The sequence below is a fragment of the Notamacropus eugenii genome, chromosome X, assembly GCF_028372415.1.
Source record: "Notamacropus eugenii isolate mMacEug1 chromosome X, mMacEug1.pri_v2, whole genome shotgun sequence".
Lineage (NCBI taxonomy): Eukaryota > Metazoa > Chordata > Mammalia > Diprotodontia > Macropodidae > Notamacropus > Notamacropus eugenii.
The window spans coordinates 1,243,910-1,256,204 of record NC_092879.1 but is presented as its reverse complement, the minus strand read 5'-3'; the positions used below and the strand labels follow the sequence as shown (position 1 = coordinate 1,256,204).

Sequence of the window (12,295 nt, the reverse complement as noted above, 5' to 3'; positions counted from 1 at the left end):
TATAAGAAATGACAAACAGGAAGACTTCAGAGAGGCTTGGAAAGACTTATATCATCTGATGCTGAGTGAAAGGAGCAGAACCAGGAGAACTTTATGCACAGCAACAACCACAGTGTGTGAGAGTTTTTTCTGGTAGACTTGGAACTTCATTGCAATGCAAGGACTTAAAAGATTCAATGGCAATGGCAGGTGGGGGTCTGGGGAAGAGAGGGCTTGCCTCATACACACCCACACAGGAAAGTGCAGGAATTTCTGGGATGTATCTGGCCTGGGTGGTTGGGGCAGTGCGGGGAGGGAAAAGTTAGGGGGGTAGGGGCAGGGAGATCTCCAGCTGTTCACAGCCCACTCTCCAGACTCAGGGGAAAAGGGAACTCTTCTCCTCCTCCTTCATATTTTACTGAAAATTTTGAAGTTATTCCCTGAGAACTCCTTCTTCTCCCCTCCTCCTCCTCTCACATCACTCACGTGCCTTCTGTCACTGTCTCCTCCTTCAGCCCTGTCTCTCACATAGAGATGTGCTGACTCCTCCTTGAGCCAAACCTCTCTCTACCTGCCCATGAGGTCCCCTTCCAGCCCATTTCCCCCAGCAGACTGCTCCCTCTTATCCACATTCTCTCACATATGTTCAATATCTCCCTGTGTACTGGCTGCTTCCTGACATGACTATGTCTCCCCCACCCTTAAAAAATCTCTTCCTGGATGCATCCATAATTATCACCTCCTTTTTGTGGCTCACCTCCATGAAAAGGCCCTTCAAAATAGTCACTTTTGTCTGCTTTCCTCTGTCTTCTTAACCCTCTACACTCTACCTTCTGCCCTCAACATTCCAGTGAAACTCCTCTCACTAAGGTTGCTCACCATCTCTTAGATGCCAAATCTAATATCCTTTTTTCTTTTCTCACCTCTCCCGATCACTTTGCAGCCTTTTACACTGTTGTTTACCCTTCTCTTGATACTTGAATCTCCCTAAGTTTTTGTGACATTATTTTCTCCAGAATCGCCTTTTAATCTGTCAGCAAACACTTGGTCAGTGGCTGTTATGTTCCAGGGAGTGTACTGAGCACTGGAAATACAAAGAAAGGTAAATGACAGCACCTGCCCATGAGCATCTCACCATGGCCACTTCTCTTCAGTACTGTGGCTGCTTCTTCATCCAGGCCAGGCCTGGTAACCATGAGTGTCCCACTGGGCTCATTCTGGGCCTGCCTTCTCTGCTATCTTGATACTGTTTTGTTGGTGCTCTCTTCAGTTCCATGGATTCCATTATCTTCTCTATGCAGATGATTCTTACATGTACCTTTCCAATCAAAACCTCTCTGCTGACCTTCAGTTTTGAATCTCCAACTTGTCTATTGGACATATCCAACTGAGGTCCTGCAGACATCTTAAATTTAACGTGTCCAAAACTGAACACTTTCTATTCCCCTCCCCTCCAAACATTTCCCTTTTAAAATTCCTTATTCCTCTTAAAGGTATCACCATCCTTCTACTCTCCCAGGCACACAATCTAAGTGTCACCCTTCACTCTTTTCTACTGATTACTTATTATTTTTAGTTCTCAGCTTTCCCTTCCATAACATTTAGAGTTCTACATTTTCTGTCTGTCCCTTCCCTTCCCCCTCCCCAAGATGGCATGAAATCTGATACAGGTTCTACATATACATTCATTTTAAATGTATTTTCACATTAGTCATGTGGTAAAGAAGAAGTAAAACCAACGGAAGGAACCATGAGAAAGAAGAAAGAAAACAAAATATAACAAAAAGAGATCAAATAGTATGCTTCTATCTGCATTCAGACTCCATAGTTTTTTCTCGATGTGGATAGCACTTTCCATCATGAGCCCTTGGAATTTTCTTAGGTCCCTGCATTGCTGAGAAGAGGTACGTCTATCAAAGTCAGTCATCCCATATTGTTGCTGTTACCGTGTGCAGGGTTCTCCTGGTTCTGTTTAGTTCACTCAGCATTACTTTCTGTAAGTCTTTCCAGGTTTTTCCGAAGTCTAGCTGCTCATTATTTCTTATACCACAATAGTATTCCTTGATATTCATGTTCCACAACTTGTTCATCCATTCCACAGCTGATGGCTATCCCCTCAATTTCCAATTCTTGGACACCACAAAAAAGAGCTGCTCCAAATATTTTTGTACATATGAGTCCTTTTCCCATTCTTATGATGTCCTTGGGGTACAGACCTAGAAGTGATATCGTGGGATCAAAGGGTCTGCACAGTTTTATAGCCCTTTGGGCACTGTTCCAAATTACCCTCCAGAATGTTTGGATCAGTTCACAATTCTACTAAAAATACATCAGTGTTCCAGTTTTTCCAAATCTTTTCAAACATTTGTCAATATCCTGTTTTGTCACCTTAGCCAGTCTGCTAGGTGTGATGTGGTACCTCTGAGTTATTTTGATTTTCATTTCTCTAATAAAAAGTAGCTGAGAGGCTTTTTCATACAATTATAAAAAGCTTTAATTTCTTCACCTGAAAACTGCCCGTTCTTATCCTTTGAACATTTATCAATTGAGGAATGACTTCTATTCTTGTAAATTTGACTCAGTTCTCCACATATTTTATAAATGAGGCTTCATCAGGGACACTGGCTGTAAAAATCTTCCCCCTGAAAGCTTTCTCTGTTCCTTCTAATCTTTGTTGCATTTGGCTTTATTTGTTTAAATACCTTTTAATTTAATGTCATCAGAATTACCCATGTTGTATTTCATAATGTCGGGGGCTTACTGACTAGAAGTGTTTGTTTGGCCAGAAAAAGACTCTGGGAAACTGCTAAGGAGCCCCCCAGCTTTGAGAAATCCAGATGTTCCATCTCTGATCCCTTCTCTTCCCTCCCCTCCCCTCCGCTCCCCTGTCTTTCCCTTCCCCAGGACCTTCAACCTACTGTGCTCTGAAGCTCAGACACCAACGGGCCCCTGCCTAAAGGCTCTCTTCTGGACACTCCTGGCTTAAGAGTGATTATTGATATTACTGTTACTGTTGCTGTTACTCAACCAGCCTTATGTCTTTCTTTTCTTTGTCTCATTAAAGGGATCACGTCCTGGCTACTTCTTAAATAGGCCTATTCAATGAATGGGAGTTACCTCACCCTTAGTGTGTGCCTGCAGAGACCTTGGCCTAAAGAGGCCAAGGTCTCCCAGTGCACCCTGGGTCATCTCCAGTCATCCTGATGAATATCTGGTCACTGGATTCAGATAACTGTGGAGAAGTGAGGCTGGTGACATGCACAGCCCTCTCACTCAAAACAAAGTCAAGTGCAGGTCATGTCACCATTTCTCTGATGGCATGGTCTTCTTTGGCAATGATGAACCCAATTTTCTTTGAAGTTCAGGGTGCTGACTCCCCTGAAAGAGGGAATGATACATGTGCTTGATTAAAGTGATTGTTAATCCCTCAAAAAATAATGTTCTCTATCTTTTCTTTGGTCATAAATTCTTCCCTTCTCCATAGACATGAGAGGTAAGCTATTACTTCCTCTCCCAGTTTGTTTATAGCATCACCGTTTATGTCCCAATGATGTCCTTATTTTGATCTTATCTTGGCACATGGTATCCGATGTTATTTTGTGTCTACTTTCTGGCATAATATTTTCCAGTTTTCCCAGCAGTTTGTTGTTAAATAGTGAATTCTTATTCCAGAAGCTGGAGTCTCTGGATTTATCACCAGTAGATGACTATAGGCATTGAACATTCTGTCTTGTTGACCAAACCTATTCCACTAATTCAGCAGTCTGTTTCTTGGCTACTACCGAGTAGTTTTTTTCTTTCATTTTGAACTTAAATGCAGAAAGACAGAAAAGAGAGCACTTTCATGTACAAAACACAGTATAAAAAGAGGATTCAGTATAAAACCACGAATTTGTATTTCACACCATTTACTTTTTTGAAAAACCATATAATAAATAATATACTTCATTTTTCAAGCTACCCCTCTTTTCTCTATTTACTTTGATTTTTTTTTGTGTTCTCTGCCATACACTTTTTAGTTTTTTTCTCCCTCCCTCCCCAGCCTATCCTAGAAAAGGCTACTATGAGATACAAATCTGTGTAAAAGTATACATGTTTCTGTTTGTCAGTTATTCTGTGGATCTGGATAGCATCTCCCTTTTGTCCTTTTGTCACTGATTTTAATATTTTCAATACTCCAAATTACATTAGTCATTCAAAATTATTCTTAGAGAACAATATTGCCATTACTGTATGCAGCAATTTCTTGGTTATGTCCATTTTACTCTTCATAATTTTATGCAGGTCTTTCCATCTTCTTTGTAAAATCAAGCAGCTCATCATTTCGTATAGCACAGTAGTATTCCATCACAACCACGACTTATTTAGCCATTCCCCAACTGATGGGCATCACCTCAATTTCTTTGCCACAACACAGAGAGTAGCTATAAATATTTGGTAACATAAAAGTTCTTTCCTTTTTCTCTAACCACCTTGAGAAAGAGACCTAATAGTGGTATTGATGAGTCAAAGGATATAAACAGTTTTATAACTCTTTGGGCATAATTCCAGATTGCTTTCCCAAATGGTTGGAACTCTTTACATTTCCACCAACGGTGAATTAGTTTCCTAATTTTCCACTTTCCCTCCAACATTTATGGTTTTCATATACAGACCTGTTGGTAGGTGAAAGGTTTTGCATGGTTTTATAGTCCTTTGGGGATAGTTCCAAATTGTTCTCCAGAATGGGTGCGCTAATTCACCACTCTACCAAGAGTTCATTACTTTCCCAATTTATCCTCATCCTCTCCAGCATTTGTCACTTTCCTTTTTTTTGTCATATTAACCAATCTGATAGGTGTGAGGTCATACTTCAGAGTTGATTTTTTTTGCATTTAACTAATCAGTAGTGTCATAGCACTTTTTTCCATGGGATTACTGATAGCTTTGATTCCTTCTTTTGGAAACTGCCTATTCATGTTCTTTGTCCATTTTTCAACTGAAGAACGAATCATTTTTTAAAAATAAAATAAGCTCAGTTCCTCCTTTATTTCAGAAGTAGCATCTTTCATTAGAGAAACTTGCTGTCAAATTTTGCCATCTGGCTGTTTTCCTTCACATTTTGGCTACATTATTATTTTTATTAATTTCTGCACAAAACTTTTTTTAAAATTTTGTGTAATTGAAATTATCTATTTCTCTTCCCATGATCCTCTCTCTCTGTTTGTTCATAGTCTTTCCTTTCCCCTTGATCTGACAGGTACATTTTTCCTTGCTACCCTCATTTGCTAATAACATCCCCATTTACATCAAAATCATGTATCCATTTTGACTTGTTTAGATACACGATGCGACATGTTGATTTATGCGTAATTCTGCCAAATTACTTTCCAGTTTTCCCAGAAATTTTTGTGAAATAGTGAGTTCATGCTGTCAAAGCTTGGATCTTTTGGTTTACCAAACACTACGTTACTGTAATCAATTCCTGCTACCTATTGTTTACCTACTTTATTCCACTGATCCACCCCTTTGTCAGCCAGTGCAAGATTGTTTTCATCATCAGTACTTTGTATTACACTTTAAATTCCAATGTTGCTTTGTTGAATTCCTTCACATTTTAAGATATTTATCCCCTTCAAATGATTTACTTTATGTTGTCTCCAGGTAAATTTGACTACTTTTTTTCTAGTTCTATAAAATAAGTCTTTGGTAATGTGATTGGTGTGGCACCAAATAAGTAAATTAATTTTTGTAGAGTTGTAATTTTTATTGGCTGAGCATACCAATGAGCACTTCATATTTCTTTTGCTGCTTAGATCTGTCTTTCTTTGCATGAAGTACTTTGTCATTGTTTTCACATATTCCATGAGTTCATCTGGTCAGGGTGGCTCCTAAGCATTTTAGTTTGCAGTTTTGAAAAAGGATTATCTCTTCCTGCTGAGTCTTTTGTAGTATATGGAAATTCTGATGATTTATGTGGGTTTATTTGCATCACAAACATACTCAGTGGGAATGAGGTTGTTGAGGTCCACACCATTCACCCATACCATTTAGAAGTTATCAGATTTCTAGTTCTTAATCTATGGCCATAAAGATGGCGCTGTGTTTTATTTGACTAGTTTGTCAGAATACCCATATCCTCAGCAGTCCAGCATTTGGTGAAATATTGCTGCTTTTGGTAGAATTCAAACATGTCTTTTCAATTGATGGAAATAGAAGCCTTGTGGGTATGAACAAGGTCGATTGTGGATCATATATTTTAATTCAAGAATTGGACTGTATGACTTGTCACCAAGCTAGGTCTCAAAGATTATATTATGGTATATTTTTTTCACTGCAGGTTTTTAAGGATTTCTTCCATAAACAACTGCTTGCTGTAAAGTAGAGAGATCCACCAGCTCTTGGACGAAGGCACGAGATGAACTGAATTGGATTTAAGTTTTGCTCCCCAGTTGCAATATTCCATTACTTTGGATTTCAAATAGAGCTATCCAATTGATAGAGAATGATGCAAAACCAGTGGGAATAAAGTATTTTACTTCAGAAAGGTAATAGATTTCTAGTTCTCCCTAAAGATGGCCCCTCCTCCCCCTGGCCCACGACTTTTCAGGAATCATCCTTTAGGCAGAAGGCTAATAGCAAGAAGAGAGATTTCACGATCTTTGAAACAGTTCTTTCCTACCAATTGACAGCAATACTAACCCAACTTGAGTTAACCAATTATAGAAACAATGAGAATTACAGAAAACCCTAACTTGCTAGTCTATCAAAATCCATGCTCAGATTTGATTTGTTAGAGGAAAAGGCAATCGCATACATAAAGAATTTACCCGATTGTTGTTCAGGCAGAAAGGTTCCTACACATGGTACTCTTTTCCTCTGCTGGGTCTGAATGAAACTGTATAGGCAGGAAACTGATAGAAACTTGAGTATAGTTGGGATGTTGCATTGTTTCAGATCCCAGTGATGAAGAACAATAAACAGGATCATTTCTTTTACTCCCAGTAGGCATTTGATTTCAATATTAGTGCCTTCCTTCTAAGATTACCCCTCCCCCCCAATTTACAATCTTACATTTGGTTTGTATGTTATGGGGCCCTTGTGGTCTCTCCCAATTCATGGCAACCTCCTTGCCAGCAGGGATTTTTGGGGGAGGGGGGGGGAGGCTTTTCTTTATATCCCCACAGCTTAGCACAGTGCTGCACTTCTTGTGGACATCTATGGCTTTTCTATCAGGCCCTCGATAGACTCATCATGAAGAAATCTTCTCATCCTGAAAGATACAATCAGCCTTGTGAATCACAAGGACTCCTTAAAATATGCTATCTACCTACAGAGAGAGAACAGAAGGGCTCCAAGTACAGATTGAAGCATGTTTTCCTTGTTTTTGCATTTTTGTAATCAGAGCCAATGTGGAAATTTGTTTTGCATAACTACACATATTTGTAATGGGTCCTATTTTTTCCTGCCTTCTTGATAGGTGGAGAACGCAGAGTGGGAGGAAAAGAATTGGGAATTCAAAATAAAATTGCATTTTAAAGAAATTTGCAGCTAGAAAACCAGTACAGGTGGTTTCCTGCCTTATCTGATCAGTGGTCACAGAATTATAAGAGCTAGAAATGACCTTGTAATGTAGAACACAGAATGTCAGAACTAGACAGCAGCTTGAAATGGAGTTCCCCTGACACAGCAGCTCCCTCTACCCCCCTCAAACTCAGAGGACAAGAGAAACCCCCATCTTTCAAAGCACTTTCCTCTGCTTCCTTGTGCTTGGTCTCTGAGCTCACTCTCAGCCTCTTTGCAGTGAGGTGGCTCCCAATGTCCCCAGCCAACAATGTTTCTCTCCCTCTGAGGAGGCAGCTCAAGTAGCCTAGAGGGAGAGTAGTGGGGGCCTAAGGAGAGGACCTCAGTAGAAAAAGGGCTGCTTGATTCCTTTGACCTCCTGCCCCTTTCCAAGAAAACAATCCAGGCCAAGTCTCTCCTCCTCATTTCATTAGTCTAGCAAAACCGATGCTGAAACTTGACTTGGTAGCCTCAAACACTGTCCTCAAACTAGCTGTTTCCGTGAATCTCTTAAGACTCAGTAAGACTCCATGACAAATATCACCCCAGAAATAAACTGGCTTTGATTCTGTGAGTAGGAAAACCCAAAGTGGCCCCAGAGACCAGAAGCATTTGCCAATGTCTTAGAATACGTCCTGCACGAAGGAAAGGGATTCCTTCTTGATAGAGACAATCTATAGGGAAAAGACATGGTAATTGAATAGGTTCTCAGAGTACCATTGGGCTTACACTATGAGGCCCACGATCACTCAAGAGAGACCACTCTGGCCACAAAGTACATGAAAATGAGGATGGTGCAGTGATTCTGTGTCCTAAGACTTTGATCCTAATTCTGTGTTCTCAGATTTCAATTTTCATTTTGTTCTCCAAGACTTTAATTGTGTGTCCTACTATTGTAACTCTAATTCTTTGTTCTAAGACTAATTCTAATTCCGTGTTCTACAACTTTAATTCTAATTCTGTATTCTAAAACTTAAATTATAATTCTGAGTTCAAAGACAAATTCTGTTTTAAGACTAATTCAAAATCTGCGTTCCAAGACTTTAATTCTAATTCTGTGATCTAAGAATTTAACACTATTTATGGTCTTGAAGAATAATGCTAATTCTGTGTTCTAAGATCAGTTCCAACTTCTTTATAAGATTTTAATTGTAATTCTGCATTTTCAGACAATTTGTGTTTCTGTGTTCTAAAACTTTCATTCTAATTCTATGTTCCAAGACATTCATTCTAATTCTGTGTAATAAGCCTAGTTCTAATTGTGTGTTATAAGATTTCAATTTTAAATCTGTGTTCTAAGACTTTAAATCTAATTCTTTGTTCCAAGATTTAAATTCTAATTCTGTGTTCTAAGACGTGAATTGAAATTCTGCCTTGTAAGACTAATTCTAATTCTGTGTTCTAAGATTTTAAGGCAAACTGTAACTTCTAAGGCATTAAATGTAATTCTGTTTTCTAAGAATAATCTAAACCTTTAATAATACTTCTGTGTTATGATACTTTAATTCTCATTCTATGTTCTAAGACTTTAATACTAAATCCATGTTCTAAGACATTAATTCTGTGTTCTATGACTAATTTTACTTGTGTTGACTTTAATTCTAATTCTGTATTTTAAGTCTTTAATTCTGATTCTGTGTTCTAAGATTAATTCTCATTGTGTTCAAAGACTTACATTCTAATTATGTATTCTAAGACTTCAATTGTAATTCTGTGTTCTAAGATTAATTGTAATTCTGTTTTCTGGGACTAACTCTGATTCTGTGTTCTAAGAGTGTAATTCTAATTCTGTGCTGTAAGACTCACTGTAATTTTGCATCCAAGACTTTAATTCTAATTCGGTGTTCTAATATTTTCATACTAATTCTGTATTCAAAGACTTTAATTCTAATTCTGGGTTCTAAGACTTTAATTCTGTTTTCTAAGACTAATACTAGTTTTGTGCTCTAAGAATATAATTCAAATTATGGGTTCTAACATTTTAATTCTAATTTTATTTTCTAGGACTCATTCTAATTGTTTTCCAAGATTTTAATTCTGTGGTCCACGATTTTAATTCTAATTCTGAGATCTAAGACTAAGTCTACCTCTGTGTTCAAGACTTTAATTTGAATTCTGTATTCTAAGACTTTAATCCTAATTCTGTATTCTAAGATTTTAATTCTAATTCCGTGTTCCAAGATTTTAATTCTAATTCTGTGTTCTAAGACTAGTTCTATTTTTGTGTTCTAAGATTTCAATTCTAAATCTGTGTTTTAAGGCTTTAACTCTAATTGTGTTCTAAGATTTTAATTATAATTCTGTATTCTAAAACTTTAATCCTAATTCTGTGTTCCAAGATTTTAATTGTAATTCTGCGTTCTAAGACTCATTCTAAATTTGTTTACCAAGACTTTAATTCTAATTGTGTTTAGATTTTAATTCTAATTCTGCATTCTCAGACTTTATCATTGTAATTCTGTGCTGTAAGACTAATACTGATTCTGTTTATAGTAATATTTCTGATTCTGTGTTCTCAGACACTAATTCTAATACTTTAAGTTTAAAATAATTCTAATTCTGTGTTTCAAGATTGATTCTGTGTTTGAATACTTTAATTCTAAATCAAGATGAGTTGTAATACTGTATTCTAAGACTTCAATGGTAAATCTGTGTTCTGGGATTTTAATTCTAATTCTGTGGTCTGAGATTTTGTTTCTAACTCTGTTCCCTAAGTCTTTAATTCTAATTCTGCGTTCTCAGCCTAGTACTAATTCTGCTTCTGTGTTCTCAGACATCGGTTCTAATTCTTTTTTCTAACCTTTTAATTCTGTGTTTGAATACTTTAATTCTAAATCAGTCTTGGAAGACTAGTTCTAGTACTGTGTCCTAAGACTTCAATTCTAAATCTGTGTTCTAGGATTTTAAATGCCATTCCGTGTTCTAAGATTTTATTTCTAATTCTGTTCCCTAAGGCTTCAATTCTAATTCTGTGCTCTGAGACTTTAATTTTAATTCTGTCTTCTAAGCATAACTCTAATTCTGTGTTCTAAGACCAATCTGAATTCTAATTTCCTGCATATCTTGAGCATAAATAAGCATCCCTGAACAGAAATCAGTTTTGTCTAAGTGAAGCAGCTTGTATCATTTCACAGGTCTGCCATGCAGTTAGAAAATGATTCCACTATACCATCACTAAGACTTTATATTTGATATACAATAGAAGTTTCCACTTTCCACACGATTAAACAAAAGAAAATACATTTTGTATTGGTATGTATGTTCACAGTCATAGTTCCATCAGTTCTGAGAGATGACAACCAGGTAGAATTACCATTTGTGTCCTAATGACTACAGCACTCTCTTGTTTTCATCAATTATTTGACTAAAAAGGCTGAAACAAAAATGAAGTATTTATGTTATTCTCAATTGAAGTACACATTATTAGTGAAATCCTTTATCACCCTCCACCCCAAAATGTAGAAGAACACTGTGACACAAATTCACAAATTTCTCCAATGGTTAGAAAACATTCATAATATCTTTTAAACTTCTCAGTCATACTCCCTGAAAGTATGCTTTGGATGGTTGAAAAAAATAATGAATTGTACAGAAAGGCAAAGTGTGTTTGAGCAGTCAAGTAAACATTTTTCATAACACAACCTTGGTTCCATGTCCTGATATTCATTTCTTCTAAAAAAAAGTCTTTCTAAAATTGCAACCGGTGTGCAGATGAACTATCAGATGTATTCACTGAATAAGAAGGGGCATTCTCCATCTAAGTCCCACTTCCATGCTGTGTCCTGGCACAGAAGTGACCTGAATTCTTGAAAGTTATGTCAGCAGAGTGCAAGCTCTGGCAGGTCCTACAACCAAGCTGGAAAAGGCTTCCAGTTCAAGCCCTGCAGTACAATGTCATTCCCATGAGGCCCAGCCTAGTTGAGTTCTGGAAGGCTCATCATCAGAAAACCAGCCACCAGGTGATGAGCTTTTTGGCCACAGCAAGTCATGAAACCATCCACTAAGCATGAAGGAGCTGAGTGATGGGCATACCCACGCAGATGAAGTCACAGCTCTTCTGATCTACTGAAGAACAGTATTCCATTACACACACCTCCTGTCAAAAGGCTGCCTTTATAGAGATTAGCAAGACTGAAAATACAGACCATTTTCCACCTAAATAGGTTGATCCTCACAACATCCCTGTGAGATAGGCACATTTTACAGATGAGAAGACTGAGGCACAGCAAGTCATGAAACCATCTACTAAGCATGAAGGAGTTGAGTGATGGGCATACCCACACCGATGAAGTCACAGCTATTTTGATGTACTGAAGAGCAGTATTCCATTACACAAATCTCTTGTTCATCTACTAGTCCTGTCAAAAGGCTCCCTTTAAAGGGATTAGCTAAACTGAAAATACACACTATTTTCCACCTAGATAGATTGTCTTAAAATTCATCCTCACAACACCACTGTGAGATAGGCACATTTTACAAATGAGAAGACTGAGGCACAGCAAAGTTAAATGACCTGCTTAAAGTTTTACTGTGATTTAGTGGCAAAACAGTTTATGTTCTTACCATCCATGTTCATATGGATCAACAGTACTGTTCATGAAGCTGGCTTTGATTTTTAATATGTATCTGAGTTACAAGTACCTAAACAAAGGATAAATTTTAAAACTCTACAGAAGTCAACACGTGTTTTTGAAAGACACAAAATCCTTCATTAAATTAAATCTGTGATCCTATAATATTAAGTAAAAAAAAAACCCCAAAACTCCTAAATTCG

The 12,295-nt window shown here is 37.5% G+C and overlaps 1 long non-coding RNA gene across 1 annotated transcript in view; it reads left to right on the top strand.

Annotated features, from left to right (window-relative positions):
* Positions 1-6,953, top strand: part of LOC140515522 (uncharacterized) — a 53,078-nt gene extending 46,125 nt beyond the window's left edge. The window contains exon 3 of the long non-coding RNA XR_011971064.1: positions 6,299-6,953. This is a non-coding gene — a long non-coding RNA (uncharacterized lncRNA). The remainder of the gene's footprint in view (positions 1-6,298) is intronic.
* Positions 6,954-12,295: the final 5,342 nt, after the last annotated feature.